Source organism: Hyperoodon ampullatus, assembly GCF_949752795.1.
Source record: "Hyperoodon ampullatus genome assembly, chromosome: 5".
NCBI classification, from domain to species: domain Eukaryota; kingdom Metazoa; phylum Chordata; class Mammalia; order Artiodactyla; family Ziphiidae; genus Hyperoodon; species Hyperoodon ampullatus.
In genome coordinates, this window is record NC_136918.1 from 20,417,635 (window position 1) to 20,442,150 (window position 24,516).

Sequence of the window (24,516 nt, forward strand, 5' to 3'; positions counted from 1 at the left end):
TTCCCACCAACAATGCAAGAGGGTTCCCTTTTCTCCACACCTTCTCCAGCATTTATTGTTTGTAGATTTTTTGATGATGTCCATTCTCACTGGTGTAAGGTGATACCTCATTGTAGTTTTGATTTGTATTTCTCTAATACTTAGCGATGTTGAGCATTTTTTCATGTGCCTCTTGGCCATCTGTATGTCTCCTTTGGAGAAATTCCTGTTTAGATCTTCTGCCCATTTTTTGATTGAGTTTTTTTTTTATATTAAGCTGTATGAGCTGCTTGTCTATTTTAGAAATTAATCCCTTGTTAGTCGCATTATTTGCAAATATTTTCTCCCATTCTGTGGGTTGTCTTTTCATTTTGTTTATGGGCTCCTTTGCTATGCAAAAGCTTTTAAGTTTCATTAGGTCCCATTTGTTTATTTTTGTTTTTTTTCCATTACTCTAGGAGACAGATCCAAAAAAATATTGCTGTGATTTATGCCAAAGAGTGTTCTGCCTATGTTTTCCTCTAGGGGTTTTATAGTATCCAGCCTTCCATTTAGGTCTTTAATCCATTTTGAGTTTATTTTTGTATATGGCATTAGAGAATGTTCTAATCTCATTCTTTTACATGTAGCTGTCTAGTTTTCCCAGCACCACTTATTGAAGAGAGTGTCTTTTCTCATTGTATAGTCTTACCTCCTTTGTCATAGATTAATTGATCATAAGTATGTGGATTTATTTCTGGGCTTTCTGTCCTGTTCCAATGACCTATGTATCTGTTTATGTGCCAGTACCATATTGTTTTGTTATTGAAGCTTTGTAGAACAGTCTGAAGTCAGGGAGCATGATTCCTCCAGCTCCATTTTTCTTTCTCAAGATTGTTCTGGCTATTCGGGGTCTTTTGTGTTTCCATACAAATTTTAAACATTTTTGTTATAGTTCTGTGAAAAATGAAATTGGTAATTTGATGAGGATTTCAGTGAATCTGTAGATTGCCGAGGGTAGTATGGTCATTTTAACAATACTGATTCTTCCAATCCAAGAACACAGTATATCTTTCCAGCTGTTTGTGTCATCTTCAATTTTTCTTGGTATTTTTAAAATTAGGTTCTCAAGTCAGTTACTGATTCTGTTTTCTAGATGTGTCCTTGTTTAAAATTAATTCTTTTGTTTTGGAACAACATTAATTTTCTTCACTATTTCTCTTCTTAGTATTGTTGTATTTAGTTGATGAATCATTTTATATCAAATTTTAAAAACACTTCGTATCAAAAAGTTCCACATCATCTTTAATTTTCTTTTTATAGTCTAAAGTTGTCTTCCATCTTAGGGAATACTGTATTCATTTTAGGAACTTTATTTTGCTTTAGCAGATTTTCTTTTATATTTTGATCTGCTCATAACAGTAACAATAACAGTTGCCACTCTCCTACTGTACTACTCTATTACTACTGTGACTACTACCAATACAACTACACCTACCAACACAACCACCAAAAGTTAATCCTTTTTAATTATTCTTCCTTTCAGGCCCTGTATCACTCAAAATCCTATCAGAAAACAAAATCCAATTCAGAAGATTGAAGAAACATTCACCTAAGTAGTCCTTACAGAACTGTGGTCGGGATTAAGGAAACCGATAAAGGATGCTGAGGAGCCCAGAGACCAGCAACAATGGGGAACCCTTACTGCTTCCTAGGCCTAAAGAGGTAAGAGGAGAAAATGACATTACTGGAGAACTAATCTGGAAGACCAAAGGGAGCATAACCAGCAGAGTCATGTGCTGAATATCTAAAATATATTTTATCTTTTAATCCCCAAAACAAAATATTACTATTACCTGAATTGTACATATGAGGGTACAAAGCGTTATAGAATTTGTCCAAGGGCACAAAGCTAAGAAGTTGCAGAATTAGTCCTCTTACCCATCTCTCTAACTTCAAAATCCATATTCCTATCTTCTGCAATAATAATTTGTTCATCAAATCTTTAAGGAGCCCCCTTTATGCCAGGTGCTACCAGAGGTATTGGCCATAGAATGACGAACAAAATCAATATGATCCTTCCCCTTATGCAACTTCCTTACCTTTGACTGGGGGCATATCTACATGTTCTGCTGTTTTCCCTAATAGAGGGTGGGAGACATCTCCTTGACACCCTTCAGACCTTCCTCTTCACAAACAAGATTGAAGTTTGCTGGTGTAAGGTCTCATGCATTTTCCTGCAGACCAAAGGAAGGGAAGTGGGGACATAGGCAGTGTGATCAAAGAGATTTCTCTTGCTGTTTCTCTCAAAATTTGTTATTAGTCTAGGCTCCACATCTAGCAAGCCTGATTGAGGGCCTGATTTGTACCACAACAATACAGATGATATTGCTGGGAATTGGTTTGTTCTCCTGCTTCATTATATCCACCCCTGGATGAAAAGTCAACCAGACTGACATTCTATGCTTCTGTTTTTAGCCCTTGAGTATTTGGTCATTTGTTGCCTGAAGTTTGTTTCACAGTGGACTTGTTTTTAGATCGTACCCCTGCCAAGTAAGAAGCTGCTTAGCTTAGAGCTTTCTCAGATTCTGGCTGAGCTGTGGTTGAGAAATTGACTCGAGACAGAATATTTCTATTCTTTTCCACCAGCCATTCATGGTTATAGACTATACCTCTCTAGATAGTGGATATAATTAAAGGCCTACATATTCACATGTTTGCTTGTTTCCACATTTTTTTCTTTCACTTAAGTGACACTTATTGTACTGTGTTGAGAAACTAGTGTCCTGTATAAAACAGACTGAACTTACATCTTGATGATAGTTGGATTTGTATTATGAGGTTAAGACCTTTCTAAAGGTCAGCACAAATGGTTTTACTTGAATTTTTTTTGTTTTTTTTTTTTTTTTTGGTTAGCTTTACTGCTATCAGAGAGGAGAACTCTTGTAAATGTGACTTTATGCCTACAAATTTCCCACATGTTTTTGAAAGAATAAATGTTTTGGAGAGAATTTAGCTATAGCAAATAAAAGAAGAAGAATGAGACCAAGTTCCCCTAATAGGTCACTAAATAAAGAGAAAAATAAGTAAGGTAGGTACAACAGTTATTTTGAAAGAATAGGTTCAGATTTTCTGTTCTTGGGTTTGAGATGAAAATAGGATGTTAAAACAGAAATTTCCTGCATGCAGCTGCAAATATGTACTTGCACTCAAACTCCAGGGCTGGCTTCAATGAGAAATGGGATAAATAGAGCAAATTGAGGGAGGAGAAGCAAATCTTGGGAGACAGTTACAGAGCAGGAAGAGGAACTGGATTTAGCAAAGGAGAGAGAAAGATAATGGATGGAGTGTTGCCCTATAAAAGTGTGTTTACTCTGAAGTATTTTTTTAGAGTTTAGTATCAAGAAATCCTTTATCTCAGGGTTACAGATTTTTCCTGCTATCATTGATATTTCTTCCTTCTCTATTTTGTACATGCTTTATCTTTCCCAGTTAATTTAGGCACACTTCCATTATTAAGACAACATATCAATAAGGTAGCAATTCTAACTAGATGTCCTTATCAGAACAAACCTAAGTATTATACAATATAAAACCTCCATCACAGAATGAAGGTTAACAAGTCACTTTCATAGGAAATGTTCTTTTGTTATAAACAAATTTATGCTCCATGATTATTAGCCCAGGAGTCTGACTTCTAAATTAAAAGACATTTTCATGCTATTTCTCATTTGATAACCAGATACCTTTCATGCTGTTAATTCTCTTTTGGTAGCAATAGTTACAGCCAAGATCTGCTGGTCACAGATGCGCTCCCCTACTATCAGACTTCTATTCATTTATGCAACATACCTTAATTAAGCCTGCCTCTATAATATAGTTTTCCAGGTTCCAAAAACAATTCAAAGATAATATCAGAGAGTCTGTGTCTTCAAGGAGATTACTGTTCAGGGATTATTAATAGTCATTGGAGTCAATTTTTTAAATTACTTTCTTTTTATTAAAGTCTTTTGGTACCTCTAGAACCTATTAGCAACAGAGAAATAATCATCATTTTCAAATGGGAAAATCTAACTAATTCATTCAAAGGGGAAAAGAAACATGAATTTAGGAATAAGACAAACTGAACTCTTGCCTTTCAAATTGAATGCCTCTCTCAGAAGGTATATCTGGCTTTAATGGAATCATACTGGAAGAATATTAGCATTGAGTCGTAATGCTTTTCAATGGTTGAAAATAATTTTTTTACAATATAATTAATGATTATTAAGTGAGTCAATAATACAGACCCTCCTTTTGTCCAGCACAATGTTAGATAAGAGAGAATTTTTAAAGTAATTATGACATAAATTGAGAACCAGAAGTAACATACAAAATAAATTTAAATACACTACACAATACTTGATGGTTTACAAAGCATAGTCATGAACATTGCTTATTTGATTATACACTATTGTCTCTTTTGAGCTGGCATAAATACAACAGAGCAGACAATCAGGACTTATTCAGTGGGGCAGATTAAAATGTTACAGAAGACAGAGAAGGGCAAAACCAATGTGGACTACAGTAGCAGGGAAAGTTTCCTTGAATTGCAAAGTATTGTTCTCTATTTACTTTATCTTTTAAAATTCTCTTTTCCTAGCTAGATGCCTCAATCCTCTTTCTTTGATTCAGTTGTAGTACAGATTTGAATGAGCAGTTAAGGGTGGGAGGGAATACATATTATTAAAGGCAGGTAGATAAGAAACAAAATAAAATTCCTATAAAAGTCACCATTCAAAGGAGTACAAAGAAGAGGTGACTATGTGCCATTTCTTTTAGAGCCACTTCTTCATTTTCACTAAACCCTCTGCCTGGCTTCCTTTCTGCACTGAGCATGTTGTGGGCCAAGGCTACTGTCTCATGAATGTCCTGTTCTGGTCATAACTCCTGCCAGAAATGTGGAGAAGTGTTGTTCAGATCAAGCCAGGCAACAATTATGTGATCTGCGCACAGGTTTAACTAGACCAGTGATCAGAAATGACACTTTGCTGCAAAATGGCAAAGTTGAACAGAGTGAGTGAACATCGCCTTGGTCCCTTTAATCCTCTTTGGACCAAACAAAATAACCAAGCAAACATGCATACACAGCTGAAGTGCTTTTAAATGCCTCAGTTTTTGTGTGTTTTAAAAAAATTTTCCCAAGGCAGCTTGAACAAACCATTGCATTTTAACAATGATGGTGGTAGTTACTTAAATGCTGAGGTGCCTGTGCTCATCACAGTTCTCTCCCAAGCCTCCCTCTACCGTCTCCTGTCTCTGCCTTTCTGTGTTACATCACAGGCCTCATGTGTGAAGGTCACAGATGCAGGTTAAAGAAGATCACCATGGGGTAATAAAAGGAAGATAAAGGAATCTTACCATTTCTCAGCTCTTGTGCAAGGAAACATTTTATATTTCTTCAGTCAAAGGGGCATATGGGTCAATCATTGCCCTCTTATTTGAACTTGATCCTGAAAAGTGATTCAGACAAGACAGGAAATGGAATTTGTTTGAGTAGATGTATGTCTTTTATTAATGCATATATGCAATACCAGTACATTTTTTAAAAATTATACTTAATTTACAATGTTCTGTTAGTTTCTGGTGTACAGCAAAGTGATTCAGTTATACATACATATGTAGCTATAGATATATTCTTTTTCATATTCTTCTCCGTCATAGGCTATTATAAGATGTTGAAGATAGTTCCCTGTGCTATACAGTAGGACCTTGTTGATAATCTATTTTATATAGCGTAGTTTGTATCTGGTATCTCAAACTCCTACTTTATCCCTCACCCCCTTCTCCTTTGGTAACCATAGTACGTTTTCTGTGTCTGTGAGTCTGTTTCTATTTTGTAAATAAGTTCATTTGTATCATATTTTAAATTCTGCATATAAGTGACATAATATATTTGTCTTTCTCTGACTTAACTCACTTAGTATGATCATCTCTAGGTCCATCCATGTTGCTGCAAATGACATTATTTCATTCTTTTTTATGGCTGAGTAATATTCCATTGAATATATGTACCACAGCTTCTTTATCCGTTCATCTGTCAGTGGACCTAAATGTTACTTCCATGTCTAGGCTATTATAAATAGTGCTGCTATGAATATTGGGGTTCATGTATCTTTTCAAATTAGAGTATTCTCTGGATATATGCCCAGGAGTGGGATTGTTGGATCATATGGTAACTCTATTTTCAGCTTTTTAAGGAACCTCCATACTCTTTTCGATAGTGGCTGCCCCAATTTACATTCCCACCAAGAGCACAGGAGGCTTCCCATTTCTCCACACCCTCTCCAGCATTTATTATTTGAGGACTTTTTGATGATGGCCATTCTGAGTGATGTGAGGTGATACTTCATGTAATTTTGATTTGCATTTCTCTAATAATTAGCAATGTTGAACATCTTTTCATGTGCCTGTTGGCCATCTGTATGTCTTCTTTGGAGAAATGTCTATCTAATACCAGTACATTTAAAATTTTAAATTAGCATATAAATTAATCACTGTAGTGCCTCGTTGCACTCTAGTTGGAAAATAGAGAACCAACATAGAATAGCCAGAGATTAAATACAAGATTGTGTAGTAGCTAACTGCTAAGTTATGAATTAAAAGCAATAAATAGGACTCCCCTGCCAATACAGGGGTTCGAGCCCTGGTCTGGGAAGATCCCACATTCCGTGGAGCAACTAAGCCCACGCACCACAACTACTGAGCCTGCACTCTAGAGCCCGTGAGCCACAACTACTGAGGTCGCATGCCACAACTACTGAAGCCTGTGCACCTGGAGCCGGTGCTCTTCAACAAGAGAAGCCCACGCACAGCAACGAAGAGTAGCCCCCGGTCGCTGCAACTAGAGAAAGCCCGCGTGCAGCAACAAAGACCAAATGCAGCCAAAATAAATAAATAAATAAACTTATTAAAAAAAAAAAAAAGAAAAGCAAATAACCAATAATATCATATTTATTTTCTCTCCTATGTAAATACATACTTCTGAAAAACATTTTTGTTGGATAACTATTCTACTCTCAGACTTAATTACTATCTTCCAAAATGAAAAACATACAAATTTCAACATACAGAATTCAGCAGCAGCATCAGCTGTAGCACCAGAAAAAAAAAAAAAAGGCAAATTCAAACCTAAGATGAACATACTTGGCTAAATAGCATTTTTCTTCTTTGTTGGCTTTTGGTTGTTGTTATTTTGGCTGATTTGATTTGGAGAACTGACATTACATTTTAAAATTTCTAAACCCCTGGGCTTCCCTGGTGGCACAGTGGTTAAGAATCCGCCTGCCAATGCAGGGATCACGGGTTCGAGCCCTGGTCCGGGAAGATCCCACATGCCGCGGAGCAGCTAAGCCCATGTGCCACAACTACTGAGCCTGCGCTCTAGAGCCTGCAAGCCACAACCACTGAGCCCATGTGCTACAACTACTGAGCCTGTGTGCTGCAACTATTGAAGCCCACGTGCCTAGAGCCCATGCTCCGCAACAAGAGAAGCCACTACAATGAGAAGCCCATGCACCGCAACAAAGAGTAGCCCCTGCTTGCCGCAGGTAGAGAAAGCCCGTGCACAGCAACAAAGACTCAACTCAGCCAAATATAAATTAATTAAATAAATAAAATTTTTAAAAAAAGACATAAAATTTCTAAACCCCTTTCAGTGGCTCTGAGTGGAAATAGAAAAAGTAAGAGGTAATTCAAAAATATTGCAATACTGAAAGTAAAGAAATTCTGCAGGGGAAATAGAACTTTTATTAAACTAAGAAAAGAAAGCAAAAGGCAAGAGGGTATAGAGAAACCAGCAAAACAAATTTGAATAGAAGAAAGAAAATAATAAAAGGTATCATGTTGTTACAAAAATACATAAAATCAGTGGGATAAGGAAATAAAATGGAAAGGGATAAATTCTAGGAAAAGGTATTCTCTGTGGTCAAAAGACAGTTGCACAGGAGACAGAAGACACAGGTTCCATTCTCACCTGTTGCTCACTGGTTGTGCGACTCTGCAGGATGTTAAAAGTTTCTGGACTTTCAACTCTGTAAAATCACTTTTGCCTCAGAAGGGTAAGATCACTTCAATTTCTCAAATTCTTTGAGAGAAAACATTTGCATCTCTTCATTTCTTCTTTGCTATTGTTTACTACTGAACAGTTAACAATAGTGGACTTGATACTCTAGACTGACTAAAAACAGAGACATACTAATAAAATACTGCCTGATTTACAGAGTTAAAATAGTTGACAAGTAGGATGGGTAAATGAGTCCTTGTTTCTCTAGGTCTGGTTTCCTCTAACTGTTCACAATTCCCCTGAGTGCATGTAGCCCACTGATAACACTAAGAATGCCTGATTGTGGACTGGTGTCCCAGAAATATTAAATATTTCTTTAATGCTTTCTGACTAAAATGAAAGCAAGAAAAGAGAGTGTGATTAATTTGTCTGTGGCAGCTGAGGATCAAAAGCAGACTGAGGGCTGTGCTTATATAAGGGCAAAAGAAATTATTCAGGGTGTTTCTATGTTTTATAAAAGTATTGCTTCTACTTTGCTTTTAAGTATTTCATTTAGTATTTCCACTTTGATTATAATTCATAACCAAAATGAGACAATCTATGTGAAGTGCTTATTAGAGTGCCTGGTTCATGGTAAGTGTTCAATAAATATTAGGTTATTATTATTAACTTGAAAGTGTGTTTGTATTTCACAGCTTTTACTTTCTGTATAAAAACATGACTTAGCAAAGACAGATTCATACATTAGTAGTAAAGGCAGAAACAATTAAAATAATAAGGAAGCCGGATTGGGGAAAGAAAGGAGACATGGATATATAAATTATTATTCAAAGGAATTTTTGGCCATGATTTGTTCTATTCCCTGCTCTCTCAGTAATGAGTGTCTACAAACACACACACACACACACACACACTTTAGAAATTCATGTCCACAGAAGGAAGGAATAATTTTTAAAATTCATGAATTAGAGTTTGATTTACCACAAAAGGAAATATCTTTTGGGACTACATTCCTTATGAGCATATGTTAAAAAAAATTGCCTTACATTTCTGTTTAGAAGGATATTCTGCCCCCCACCCTGTTACATTCAGAAGAAAGTAGCAATGCTTCTTTATGAACAGAAGGCATGTATCTGACAAAATCTAGCTTTAAAAATAATAACAGAACACATGAAGCCCCTTCAATGTATGTGAAGTTTCCATCAAGAGAGTGGAATTGGTGGAGTGGGAATCACAACTTGTGAGGAAAATCTGGTTCTGACTGGAAAAGGAGGACCATGACAGTTTAGGGTGATTTGAGAAAAATTAGGTGTCCTGATCTTGATTTATGAATTTGGGTCACAAAATAAATAAAGATGTGGCAACCACTAAGGCATGTGAATGTGATTCAAAGTCATTCCTTAGATTAAAATAAAGTTAGAGCAACAAAAAACCACTTCTGCCCCCCAATTTTTCCAATTAGGATTGAATAGCTAGTGCATTTCAGAGGTGGGAACACTAAGGAGGCGCGCAGCACTATCTCACTAATGGGTCTAGTTTAGAGAAAGACAGGCTATTAAACTCAAAAGTGCTTAAAATGTGAATACCCCAAGCCACCAGGAACCTATAAACATCAGATTCTAATACTTTGCAATACTAAAAGCTAATACATTAAAGAAAGATGAAAGACTTTTCTTGATATTTCTTTAACTATTACTATAAAGTTTACTTATTTGGTTCATAGTTGAGGGAGTCTTCTACATGATAGGCACTGTATGATATGGTAGTAGATATGATAGGGTAGTAGAAAAACATTGGATGACTTGAAGTTTCCTATCCAACCAGAGCTCAAACTTTTGTGGATTTTAAAAAAAAGAAATAAATTATTATAGTACTGAGTTCTGGATGTTGAACATGTCCTTGGTAAGTAAAGAGTACTGTGGAAGCACAGTGCAGGGAGCAGCCCATACTGAGTGGGAAGGGTGGAGAAGGCATCTCAAGCAGATGAGATCTGAGATGGGCCTTGAAAAATGAGGAAGAGTTTTCTAGGCAGAGAAGAAGGAAGAGAGAGGACAATTCACACAGAATAAACAGCATGAACAAAACACAAAAGAATCAAAGGGCAGAGACCATCTGGAGCATTGTGAGGAGACCTGAGCCAGGAGGAGATGAGGCTGCTTGCTCAGCCAAATATGAAAGAGGGCTTTGTAGGTCATGCTGAAGAGTTAGAACCTTATGCTGCAGGCCATGGGGGGTGAGTCACGTTGAAGGATATGTGCTTTTGAGAGATGGCACTCATGACAATGTGGATGGTAGAAGAAAGAGATTAAAGACAGAGGGTCTGTCAATCATGCAGGTAAGGAATAAGAAAGACTTTGACTAAAGTAGTGTCAGGGAAGCAGAAGTATCAGAGAAGGTCCACTGGGGTTGAATGATAGGACTTCATGTGGAAGGTAGAGGAGAAAGAGCATCAAGGGTGACTTTGGCTTCTGTCTAGAGGAATGATGCTTCATCATGAGGGTGACGAGGAGGAGAAACAAGAGATGGGTTTCCATAGAGTCAGGTAGGGCTTGTAGTACCAGTGGGAAATTCTGGTGATTCCTTTAGGAAGCCCAAAAGATCCAGCCTGGAGATAAAGATCAGGGGTTCAATATCTTATGGGTGTTACTTAAAAGTCATGAGAGTGAATGAGATGACCAAGAGGGCATGTGTAAGAAAAAGGATAGATAGAAATGGGCCAAGGAGAGAATCCTGGGGAACACTGGAGATGCCAGCAGAGGGACCAAAGACTATGAAACCATGCCAAAAGCAGCACTCAGAGAGGTGGGAGAAAAACTAAGAAAGTTATATTTTGGCTAAAGCATCATGTAAGAAATTGAATCATGTGCCTATATGTTACTGTATGTATCCTAACATGGGCAGATCTAATCTGTGGTCCCACAAAGTCACAACCGTATATCCCTACTCACCTTGTGGAAATAACCAGAATTGCAGGCACTATAACTATAAGAAAATCTTATTCTAGAACTAGATGAGCAATGCAAAATCAATAAAGTGAAAGCAAGTCCTACAGTATATTAAATATTGACTGAACCCAGATCCAATTTGATTTAAAAAATGCATACAAGATATTATTTCATAGCAAGCACTAAGGATTAATGAAGGTATAGATGTTTAGTCCAGACAAATAAATTTGGCAATAATCAGGTAAAAGGGTCCAAATTAGGGATGTGCCACTTATTTTCCTTTGCTTTAAATATTATTCAAATTATACATTGTATAGATGTTCCTACATTCTTCCCGTCCTTCACAACATGTACGTCTACACATGCATATACACGCAGAAGGGATAATGAAGCATGTACTACTTTGGACTCATTTAAAAACACCAAGGTAGCTCTTCAGCCAGTAAAACTTAAATACTGTCTCTCTCACTTCTATTTCCAAAGGAAAAACATTACACTGCACTCACAAACTGTGTGTGTTTTCTCCATCAGTAAATATATGTCATATGTCAAAATAAACTGGCCAAGGAAATGTAAATAACTGATTCAGTACAACCCATTACCAGTACTGGAAAAAACTCCGAGTGTAACACCTACAGCTTGTGAGTCAAGAACACCAGGTTTTCACATAATGGGTGGTACATGTTGTGATAAGGAATGGGGAATGGAAAGGAAGCTGTAACATGGATGGGTGCCAAAGTATCCTGTGCACTCAGACTCGCCATAACACATTGAGATGCCCTACTCTGGGGTATGTCTCCTCCACATGGAACTATAAGGCTTCTCAACGGAAAAAAACAGCTTAATATTCACCTTTTTACCTCTATACCTGACACAATTTAAACACCAAATGAATCCATTAGGCTGAGTCAACTTAGAGAACCAACAGATGTCAAGAACCATGATAACCAGGATAAGAAGAGCATAGCAAAACTGTTCACCATACCTGGGAAACGATTAAACTGATCTAAACAAGTAAAGCACTGTGGTTGTCTGTAGGAAGCGCCGAGAAGAAATAAGATGAAACCGGGAAGAAAATGTGCTCTGTTCAAGTAGAGAAGAGAACAAAGTGTAAGTGTTGTCAGGAATTAAAAGGGCAGGAATTCATTTGGGAAGGGGACCCTTGCTTCAGCCAAGGTAGACAAGGAAATGCCATGCATGCCACTAACCAAGTGTCTAGGCATGCTTTACATTAAATTCAAGGTTGATCCTTGTGACACTTTTAGTCATTGTTTGAACACAGCTCCTCTGACTTTATTAGGTCATATGAAGTTTTCAGCAGCTAACACTGTGCCTGGCACATAGTGGATATCACAAAAATTATTGAATGTATACATTTGAATTTTCCCTCCCAAACTGGCTATTCTTAACTGTAAGCTACCATTAACTGTGGCTGGGAACTAGCCACATGCCATTCTCGACTGAGCTCCAGCCTGTGCAGTAATAATACTAAGAATACTCTTAGTAACAACCACCACAACTTTTCCATAGTGCCAGACACTGTTCTACATTCTTCATATGCATTGACTCATTTAGTCTTCACTATTAATCCTATTTTTCTCCCAATTCTGTAGAAGAGGAAACTGAGGCATAGAAAGATAGGCGGGAATGAGAGAAACATAAAGACAAGGGTAATGATTCCCCCTCCTCCAAACTCTTATTGAGGAAGACCTGGCTGTTCCCAATTCCTGAGTTACAGGAGAATGGATCCCCTAATAGCTAGAGGTCACCCAAATATGAGGGATCAGGAGTAGAGGGTATGGAACAAAGAAAGTTCGTGTGCCAGGTGCAGGTGCAGCTGATCCTCCTGGGATGCAGTGAGAAAAACCAGAAACAAGGCTGGTCTCCCCCAGTATCAGAAAGTAGCCATAGATCACCACACTGGTAGCAATTTAGTAAGGCCATGATTCTGTGTAGAGAAGTCAGGCTTCATAATTATGTTCCAAGGACCATAACCTTTGGGAACTACTCCATTTGATAGAGGGGAGAAAAATCACCAATATCTTGTCAAGTTGACAGCTCCTCAATTCTGGGATTTGGCATCACAGCCCAGGGAGTGCTGGGATGAATATAAAACTTGCAGGGACAGGACTAGACTAAGCAAGGGATGACTGACACAAGGTAAATTTAAACTTCTTCAAGTCATGCATTTAATCCCATTTTGAGTTTGAGAACTCACAGTTACTTGGTCTCAGACATTTATCAGTGAAATTTCTAATGCATCATTGAAATTCAGGTCACCTTTTCAAGTGGTGTTTGAGATTATCCAATTCAGTTCAAACATCTTCCTTTTGCCATGAACAGGTAACTGTTTAAGTTAATGAGTTTTCTTTCTATCTACAAAAGATCAAGTGTAATTAAGCACAACAGTTTAACTGATCTAATAAGTAACACATCTAATAAATAGAGAAGTATGTGATAGGGTAAGGAGACTCTCCATCCTGGTAATTAACCAAATTTTAATTTTCTAGGAAGGTGATGCTACCAGGGGAGGGAAAGATGAGGCTTTTTCCTGTGACTCTTCTGAAACTCTAAGGAATGGTTTATGTGCATGTGTTTTTTTTTTTAATGGAAAGAATATCCTTTTGTTTAATTGCTGAATCAGTCAGGAACCCAGAAAAGATTAAAAATCACAAGTATACGGATAATAAGTTAGAATTAAGAAAATATCCACTTTCCACACTGAGTTGAAGGGATACCAAAAAGCATTTTCACCAGAGGTTAAACTCATCATTACTACTCATGCTGTTTCCATATATACATTTGCATTTTAGTGTGATGCATCATAATAACTGGATAAGAGCATGCCCTAATGTCAGATCCTCAGGTTTGAATCCCAGACCCACTTCTTGCTAGCTCTATAAACTGGAGAAGTTGCCTAAGATTTTTCTTGTTTAGTCTTCTCATATAATAGCATCTACCCCCAACTGCTCTTGAGAGGATTAAATTACACTAAGTTTACAAAGCCCTTCTCAAGGCACCTGGTACTTAAGAATTGTAAGCTTATTGGGGTTATGATTGTATAGCTGTGATAACATTTTACATCAAAAAAATTTTCCCTAGTTTGCAAGTTTTTTTCCGAGATTCATGATGGCTCAGTAGTCAGTCATGAAGAAACCGGTCTCCATCTGCATTTACTGTACTATCTTTATGACTGTTTTGTTAGGTACCAAGAAATCATAAGCTGCTTTTGTTTTCCAATGATGACATGTTGTTGCCAGGTTTCTGCCAATTTTCCTCAAACATGAGTTGTAATTTAATTTTAAGTAAAACTTGAAACTCCTGGCACCTGCAACTCCCTTATACTTGGAAAAATAGAACTTCCTATTCTTTTTTTTAATTTTTTAAAAATTTTTATTTATTTTTATTTTTGGCTGCATTGGGTCTTTGTTGCTGTGCACGGACTTTCTCTCTAGTTGTGACGTGCAGGGGCTACTCTTTGTTGCGGTGCGAGGGCTTCTCATTGCGGTGGCTTCTCTTGTTGTGGAGCACGGGCTCTAGGCGCGTGGGCTTCAGTAGTTGTGGCGCACGGGCTTAGTTGCTCCGTGGCATGTGGGATCTTCCCGGACCAGGGATCAAACCTGTGTCCCTGAATTGGCAGGTGGATTCTTAACCACTGTGCCACCAGGGAAGCCCAGAACTTCCTATTCTTAAGACAAAAGACACAAAGAGTTCTTTTGAGTTTATACAAAACAACATGTGTGTATGTAAGGAATTAAGCAATCCAGAAATATATAATTAAATTTCCCTTAAAATAAGCATTCTTTCAGGTCTTTTGTTTTTGATTAGAGAAGAAACATTTCCTAAACATTGAGTTAGTTCTCTGAATTTTCAAGGATGACATACCTCAAGAAAAAAGAAAAAAGAAGTAAAATGTTTACCCAAAATTCACTTGAAAGTGAAGTATAGTTTGTCTTAAGAATTTACCTACAGAGAAAGGGAAAAGAGTTTACTCATGTAATGGATTCACTCATTCCTTGAGAGAACACAGGCAGCCTGCCTTAAAACTATTGTCCCCAGAGACACAGAAAAGAAGACCATGTGAAGATGGAGGCAGAGAGATTAGAGTCCTAAGAAAAAAAAAATCCGGCAATTTTTGGTAAAACTTACTTGTTTTTATACTGTCATTAACAAAACTTCCCAAATGCTTACATTCTTTTGTATTTTGTGGAAACACCTCTGTATTTGGAAGTTAAGCTGAGGACATGTAGATCAGAAAATATAATCATTGTAGCATTGATGATATGGTATATAAAAATTGTAGATTTCTTTTTTCAAGCCACTGCCAACAAGTGCAAAATTACACTTGTTAAAGAAACACACTAAACTGAGAGGGCGATGAATTTTCAAAAAGCCAATTTTAGCTCAATTCTGCAAAAATAAAGCTTTAATTTTTTATTATTTCTGTCATGAAAGGAAATAAATTGACCCAGATAAGCTTTATAGATCCACAGGGCTAGAGGGATTCACTACAAATAAACCTTTAGTCTATCTCCCAGTTCCTAGGCTGAGTAACTTTCTTAGCCACTCAAGATTACAGTTATTCTCCCAAAAATATAATTTTGCTAACCTTGTGTAATAATGCATTCTAGGAAGTAAAATATACTCAGATATATCATATTTCCTTTTATCTTGCTATCTATGAAATGTGTTCATCATTTAACTCTGTTAAAAATATTTAACTGAATTTCTTTAGTATTTTTTCCAGGCCTTCCAACACAGATGTCAAATTATTTATTGTTTTGAGTGGACTTATCTTGTTAACATAGGCATATTTCCATGCACAGATGATCTATTATTATGAAAATATTATTTTCTAACCCTGGTAATTATTAATTATTCCATCAGTCCATCCCTCAGCAGTGAAATGTTGCTCCATTTACAGAGCTAGAAAACTCTAACATTTCTAAGGTATTAATAAGTGCCAACCTCCTTTTTAGGTCACTTTAAATTTAACTTGAATTAACACTTATTAAATGCCTACTATGTGTGAGGCACCCTACTGTCTGCTTTCACAAACAAAAAAATATATAATGATGATACCCAACAAAGAAATTATAGGCTTATATGCTCAATCTCCATGACATGACCAAATACTCTTCTGGCCTTGCATTTTGAAATATCCTTTATTCCAAATGCTAACCAGTACCAATCCAAATGATATAAAAATATGTTCTCAAATGTTTACTATAATCAATATCAATTAATGTTCACCAAAAGGAATTTTCAGAGCAGCTTATAAGTATCTCCAGTAAAGAAATCAGGTAGAGGTTTAATGAGTACACTTGAAGACCAACATACAAAATATCAAAATATGCTTGGCCTAGCTCAGAAGACAGAATGAATAATGTCCATATTTGAGAAGACCAATTAGAAAACAAATCCTTTGACTGTTCTCACTTTTCAGACTAAAAAGTAAAGATTTAGAAAAGATGTGATATTTTATTATATGCAGGAAAGTATGGTTAAAAATCACCACACTTTCCCACATATAATAATAAATTTTAAAATCACAAACAAATATAAATGTCCCCATCTATGAAACCATGGAGACGAACAGTGAAAATTCAAGTAGGTTTTCAGTTGGTTTAGGAGAATGAAACATCTATACTTTTCTAAATGTCCTAGTGTTTGTCATCAAACATTTTGACCATCTTCTCTTCTTCTTTTTCTCTCAACGTACACTCTCCTGACAATCACTAGACTACTAGTATCACCTCTGCAGAGCTCCTAGATCTATGGCCCCATCCTGACATCTCTCCAACACTCATATCCAAAAACCTCCACATTTCTGCTTGCATATCCTATCTATACTTTAAGCTCAATATACACCAAATTGAATAGTCTCATCCCTCACACACATGTTCCTATATACTAATTTAGTTTCTGACAGGATGAAAGTCATCAATATTCACATTCAGTTTGGATGCCAAGTGCTATTAGTTCTACAACTGGCAGATCTAGAATACATACCCATCCCTCTAACTTCATTCTCATGATAATAATACAAGCACTCTTTATCTTCCCTTGCTTTTGCTACTTCAAAGGCAAGTAGCTTTCTACTTCCTACTTCTTTTTCTTCTGTGTACTGTTAAATTCCTCTTCTGACACTTACAGCTGCACCTACCTTTAGCCTTACATCTTAGGCTATTGTTTAATGGATGCGGCTTTATAAGCCAATCTCTTCTCACACTCTAGTAAGCACACCACTCATTCCCCCTCCCAATCTTGCAGAACATGCTCCCACTGTACTCAAAGCATATGGCTTAAATGAGAACCATCATGCTTTATGGATTTTGCCCTTCCCTGTATCCTAATTCAAGTTTTAGTTGTGTTTTCTGCATTTTGCAATCAAAGGTGTCTCTGTTACATAGCCTCAACCTCAGTTAGAATGAAAACAATCTAACTCAGCTCAATGCCTTCTTGCCTAGAGGGCATCCCTGAATCTCCCAGCTATACATAAGTAAGCTGCTCAGGTATAACAGGGTATTTACATCTGTCTTGTGACACTCTCCAATTTATTTCTAACTTCTATAATAATATTAGTATGTGTGCATAACTTTCTCCCCTTCTAAGCTCTTTGGCAGTAAGACCTTGTCTATAATAAACACACAATAAATATTTGTTGAATAAATAAATGATTGGATGAATGAAGAAAAAAAAATCTTTGCAAAGGATTCTCTAAGGATTTTTGTTTTTTACCCAGATGTTTGGCTTCACAAAGACACTTCTGAAAAGGAAATAAATTAATTGGTAATAAATGATGTTTTCTCTCAGCTTCCATTCAAATCATTGTGAACCCATCGTACCAGCACAATGTTCTAGCTGCATGTTTGTGTTCCAACTTTCACAGCCAAACACCTGCAGTTAACAAACCACACACACCAAAGTATTTTTAACATGATTCAAATTGATCTGGGGAGTTGACAGCTTCTCAACATCCAAATGAATACCAAACTAAATGTCAGTATTTTCACAGAGGCTCCTTTTTAATAACATGGGAAAGCCTGAGATTTCTCTTCTCTCATGAAGCAATGCACTGGTCTGAGTAAGCCAGTTCTTACTCTGTTCTAAGTAAGTTCTTCCACTGGATGAACAACATGAACATTCTATTGTGGATCCACTGAAAGGACCTGGAAGTCCTAAAAGTGTTTATTTTCAAATGCTGCACATTAAGGTTTTTGACCTATTACTGTGCCAGACAACTAGACTGAAAGAAAATGTGACTGATCCTAAGCTATTACAGTCTCTCTCACAGACCCTCCTTCCATTTCAATCAATGGATTTCAAGTGAAAAATGTTACTTAAATTCTTTTTCCCTTTAGAACAGTAATACCAGGTTACACCACTACATATCACTTTTAAACTAGGCTACATGGCTTTCAAAATCCAGGTCAAATTGTTCTGTGCTCAAGTCATCAAAAACATTTCCTTTAATAACTTTGTGTTTTAGGACCCTGTAAGCTAGCTTTATGCAAGATTACCTCTGTAAAATTACCTTTGTAAAATCAGTAATGCATGACTAAATTTTTTTCCTGTATAACTAACACTGTTTTATAAAGTTTGTAGGTTTTTTTTGGCAAGCAGACAGAATAGTGTTTCATTTTAGATTTTGAATCCCCTAAGAAAACAACACTAAGGAATCTGTTATTTATATCGTAACTAGTAAATCAATGAATATGTTTTAAATATACTGGGATTATTAATGACTGTATAGTTAAAAGAAAAAAAAAGTTTTTGACCTGGGAAAAAAATTCATTTTGCTACTAAGCAAAACTCAAAGCCGTATAAGCATAATGCTTTTAAGAGGTTTGCATATAAGCAAAATCAGTATTAAAATTGAACTTCAAAAGTATTAAATACCTACTATGTGCATGACATCCCACTAAGTTTTAAGCAGCATCACGTGGTTGAGTTTTGTTTTCCCAGAGGCTAGTTGCATATTTTGAAGATTGTATAAAAATAACCATCATTGTGTGTCCTCAACAAGTTGCTTTACATGTATTTTCTTGGACTGCCCTTAAAATCAAAAGGTGAATGTGCCATGTGAAAACCCTCTACGTTAACCTTCTAATTCCTTGGCTTGTTTCTGAGGCTACCCATCCTCAAGGTTCTTGCTTCTGTAATGTGCCTTGAAATCTCCCATCCCCTAGTCTGTGAGCTACCAGCCTAATAATGAGATCTAAAATTCCCACCATTATTATTATTATTTTAGGTTATGTTATTTTTTTAATAGCAGGGGTAAATTTGACAAACTAAAGGAAAAAGGAGAAATAGATCTTCATAAGGGAGGGAGAGGGATCCAGCCTGCTTTGAACCCTTGTAAGCAGACAACAAGGCTATTTTGCCTAGAAATCTTTTGAACTTCTCCCTGGGATCTCACACAGCTTGGTGCAGGTTGAGTTTCCTGGGGACTTGGCTCTCTCCAGGTACTTTTAATTGTTACCACATGAAGCACTGTGTTGCTCCATGCTGAAATTAGCGAGGCACATGAAAGCTACCTTCCCCTTGAAACTTAAAAAAAAAAAAAAAAAAAACAAAAATTGATAGGCTGCTGCTACAATCAAATCATAGCATTTAATTCAATATGCACTTATTGAGAAAAATATGTTCAAGACACTGAACATGACCTCAAGCAGTTTCACACATTGAAATAAAGCAGAATCTCACAGAAACCTACATGGCACATCTTTTAGTTTTTGCTTATAGGAGAAAGGAGCTGGGAAATGGTTATACTTAATTTTGGTTTTGAGAGATGGGACCTAGGACTTCATAGCCTTGAAAAAAATATAGAAGACTAGGAAAAAATAATTTTTAAGGTTACCAAGTGCAATAATTTAAGGCCTTCAAGAGTTCTTAATAAATTTGAATGATTACTGTTTATGATTACTATTACTTTCTATTTAACAACTAATACCACAGTGTTTTTTCCACCTGTGAGAATTTGAGAGATCAGAAAACTAACATGTATTGGGCAGCTAATCCATGTCAGGCGCTACACTAGGGATTAGGCATACATCTTTTTCCTTAGAACAGTGCTAAAATTGACCTTGGCATTCCAAAATTTGATAGGAAAACTAGAACATGTTTTAATTCCTTTAGATCCCCATGACATAATTCCTAGCTTTGTCTGCAGCAAATTCTCAGGACATTAAACACACTCATTTTCAAACCCAAAAGTAAATGCTGATGAATTCTGAATTGTCAGCTGCTTGGGATTCAGTTTTTTAACAGTGCTGAGCAGAGCCATTTTGGAGGTGTGACAAAAGAAAAAGTATGCATTATATCTTTCCCTATTTTGAACCAAGTAGAAAAATTAATAAAAATTCTACAATCAATATACTGTTCACACACAATTGTCAGCCCTCTTTGACAACGTGGCAGAGGGCATGAGGGCCACACTGGCTGGGAACTATGAGCTGATTGGAAACAGCTGTGCAACAATGCAGGTTGGTAAAGCAAGTAAACAACAGTTTGCCTTTATTTAAAATTTTTATTTTGTTCATCATGGATGTTTTGTGTATTGCATTAAATATTACATTAAAATTTTATTTTTTGGTGCCCCTTAAATTTTGCTTCAAGGCAAGTGACACTGATCCCAGCCCAGCCCTGTCCATTATTGTAAGTTATCTAAGGTTTAGTTCAAAGTTTCTTTGCCATACAGTCTGTTCATTGAACCAAACCTTTGGAACCTTTCTCGGGAACAGTTTGGTGATTAAAAAGTCAAAGGATAGAAAAAGACTTTGAAAAATGAAGATTGATAATGCAAAACAAAACAGAAAAGCAGTGTACTAATGTGTGAAAGTTAACTGTATTTCCCTAACAGCTTTTCACCTGTAGCATTTTGAATGGTTTAATCTTCTTTTGAGCAACATTTAAATTTGCTATTTAGTGATGTTTTAACTCTTTTATATTTTCAGAGATACTATTATAATCACTATTTTGTTTAAAGGCCAGCTGTAGATATTAGATTCCTAATGTAGATTTAAAGTAAATAAATTTCTTTTTTCTTTTTTTTCTTTTTTCTTTTTGCAGTACGCGGGCCTCTCACTGTTATGGCCTCTCCCGTTGCGGAGCACAGGCTCAGCGGCCATGGCTCACGGGCCCAGCCGCCCCGCGTCATGTGGGATCTTCCCGGACCGGGGCACGAACCCGCGTCCCCTCCATCGGCTGGCGGACTCTCAACCACTGCGCCACCAGGGAAGCCCACCTTTACAGTTTTTAATGATGATACTTTTTCTTTTTAAAAATTTATTTAGTTTAGGGCTTCCCTGGTGGCGCAGTGGTTGAGGGTCCCCCTGCCGATGGAGGGGACGCGGGTTCGTGCCCCGGTCCGGGAAGATCCCACATGACGCGGGGCGGCTGGGCCCGTGAGCCATGGCCGCTGAGCCTGCGCTCCGCAACGGGAGAGGCCACGACAGTGAGAGTCCCATGTACCGCAAAAAAAAAAAAAAAAACTGTAAAGGTAATAGTTTTCTTATTTATGACTTTATGTCAGTATACATGCAGAACCCATGAGTAATACAGGAACCCTGGTTAACCTCACTTCTAGATTGTTCCAAGTGGAAGACACCACCTCTTGAGTGACTTAACTGAACACATTTTACTCAACTAAGTGGTGGGGATCAAATATGTAGAGATATAATAAAGGTTTGCCTTTTGGTGAATGGTTTGTTTTTTTAAAAAAGCTGAAGGCTGATTATTAACATACATAACATTTCTGTCTTTCACTCAAAGACAGAAAAACGTATTTCTTCTGTGTATTTGGTCTGTCTCAGAGTGAAGGAACCATCTATAATAAAGTAACTGGCTGAATGAAGCCCTCTAAGTCCTTTAGAAAGCAGAGCAAACATTTGAGGTTGCAAAAAATATAACCTGGGTACATCTGCACATCAATAGATGGACTCAGAAAACTCATGCATTCATTTCCTACAGTTGACAAAGAATTAGTGTCCTAGAGTCATAATTTGGGTCTGATTTGTTAGATACTGTTAAAGGATCCTAACAGTGTTTACAATAGAGAGTTCTAAGACTATTTTAAAATCAACAGTCTGTATTTTCTATAATTTCTTAATTTCCTTTTGTATTCCAAATTACCATTGCATGTATACACTACGTCTTGCTTTTCTTAAGAGGCAAATTATCACTTTTATTTTGTCCCAGGTATATGACTTATACACAGTTGACTCTGTCCTTCACTGTAGTAATTAATTTTGATCTTCTACACTTAGCTTTCCCTCATTCTTTCCCCTTTTTCTTTCCAAAGACAGTAGATCCTCTTTCTACCATAACACATTTAGTGAATCATTTTTAATTTTGGACCTCCAAGGAAACATTTCAGGAATGTCTTTAGAACTTTTGTTTTCTGATAAACTAAACTCATCACTGGTTTCAGAGTCAGATTTTATTTGAACTCCAACACAGATAAGCCAAGTGACCCTAGTTTAGGTAAATTACATTACTCTCTGACCCCCTTTCTGGTCAGCTTCCTGTGGACGATAGTACCTACGTCAAAGCAGAATTGTAGGGATTAAAGCAATAATAACCTATCTAAGGTGCCTACTATCTCTTACCAGCAATTTCAAGTGGTTCAGCTCAACAGATTCTGCCTTTCATCCTTTCCCTGGGAAAAGGCTGGCCATACAGGGACTTCCAAAGCAATTGACTTTTCCTGAGGTAAAATGCAATATATCCCCATGGAAAGCCCAAGATGGAATCTTAATTTCTTAAATACCGAGTGTTTTGTTAAATTCCTAGCACAAGTTTTTATGACCCATGATAAGAAAAGACTTTCCGAAAAGACCACAGAGACCACAGGACACTACTGCTTACAGATACTACTATTTCTACAGGGCAATTGAATAAAAACTGCTAAATAGCTAACTTCAAATATCGTCACAGTTCCTACATCAAATAACAAAGATATCTGAAAAAGTTTTATTTTTTTATTTCAACTTCTAGACAGACTTTTTTGCTTCTTTAACAAAAGCTAACTTCCTTTTCCTTTACTCATTCCCACTGGAGCAAATCCTCATTCTGTTCCTAAAACCCATCAGTTTCCTGCCTCAGGGCAAAGTGCCATTTGACATTACTGGGAGCTCCAAATCTGGCCCAGAAATGTGGGGACAAGACACAGGGATGAGACTGTAAACCAGGCCATGAACTTTAATATTCATAACCTGAGACTTACTTCCCATGATATTCAAGTAAAGGAAAGAAAGTACATCAGCATTCAGCAAAACTGTTGTTATTCTTGCTAGCTTTATCATTCATTCATTTAGAAAGATGGTTGACAGAGATGGTTTGGGGGTAGGAGGGAGACTGAAGAAACTTGAACTAGAGTTACAGATGCAATCCTGTCTTTCTCTAAAGGACTTAGTCTAATATTTTCCACATGTTTTGTTTTCCCAGATTTTTGAGTTCTTCCTCATCAGGTTTAAGCAGATACATACCATAGTTTTTGCCAACCCAAAACATTATGACACTCTGAAAATCAGGTTTTCTGAATCAAAGCAAAATTGGCACAGACTATTAATAAAACTACTAAGTTACATCAATTCTTATAAATGTCCTTTAATCATAGGTAGTCTTGGTCAAACTCCTGTTCTTCTGGTACTTAAAACTCAGGAGTGATAATTACTAATTTTTCAATTATCAGTGATTTATGATCACATTGGTTATATTTTATTCAAGTTTTAATTGGGAAAATTGGGGGGAATTATGATTCCCCTTCAACACCTCAAAATGAAAACTTTTCCATGGCCATCTAGAGGTGATTTATAGCTAACCCAAAGTGTTAATCATGGATAATTCTAGATTAGTATGGATGGTTTTCCTTTTCTCTCTTTCTTTATATCTTTTTTTCTCTGTATTTTCTAAATTTTCTACAGTAGACATATACTGTTTTAGTAATAAGTTAAAATATTTTAACCAAATGAGGTATAAGCTAACTTTCCCCAAGGACAAAGTTCCTCACAGTTTTGTGGAGGAGGTGTGTTTTGAACAAGATTCTGAATGGCGATAGTGTCACTTGGCAGAGAGGAGAGGGGCAATGCTCAGAGAGCAATGACAGATAAGGATTATTTCACAGGAAGCATCATCCGGTGGTCAACCTTGAAGCACATTTGAAAGTGCTTAGAACTTATGGAAATCTATATTTACTGTAATTCTCCCAGGAAGGGTAATAAAAATGCAAATTTGTATTTTATAATGATGATTCCTATGGTTGCAGAAGCTAGATAATTTGCTAATATATTCTCTTTGATTGCTGATTACTGGTTGGTCCAGTTCATTGGCTTTCAAACTTTTTTTGTTCATAACCTACACTACAAGAAATATATTTTATATAACAACTCAGCACACACATGCACACACACACACATTCACATCATATACCTAGATCTACTTCAATACCTATATCTATAGCAATACTCATATCTACATCTATGTAAAAGAGAATTGTTGTGCTGTAATACCTACCCTTGCTATACTCCATTCTATTCTATTTAAAAAGAAACATGGTCATAATCG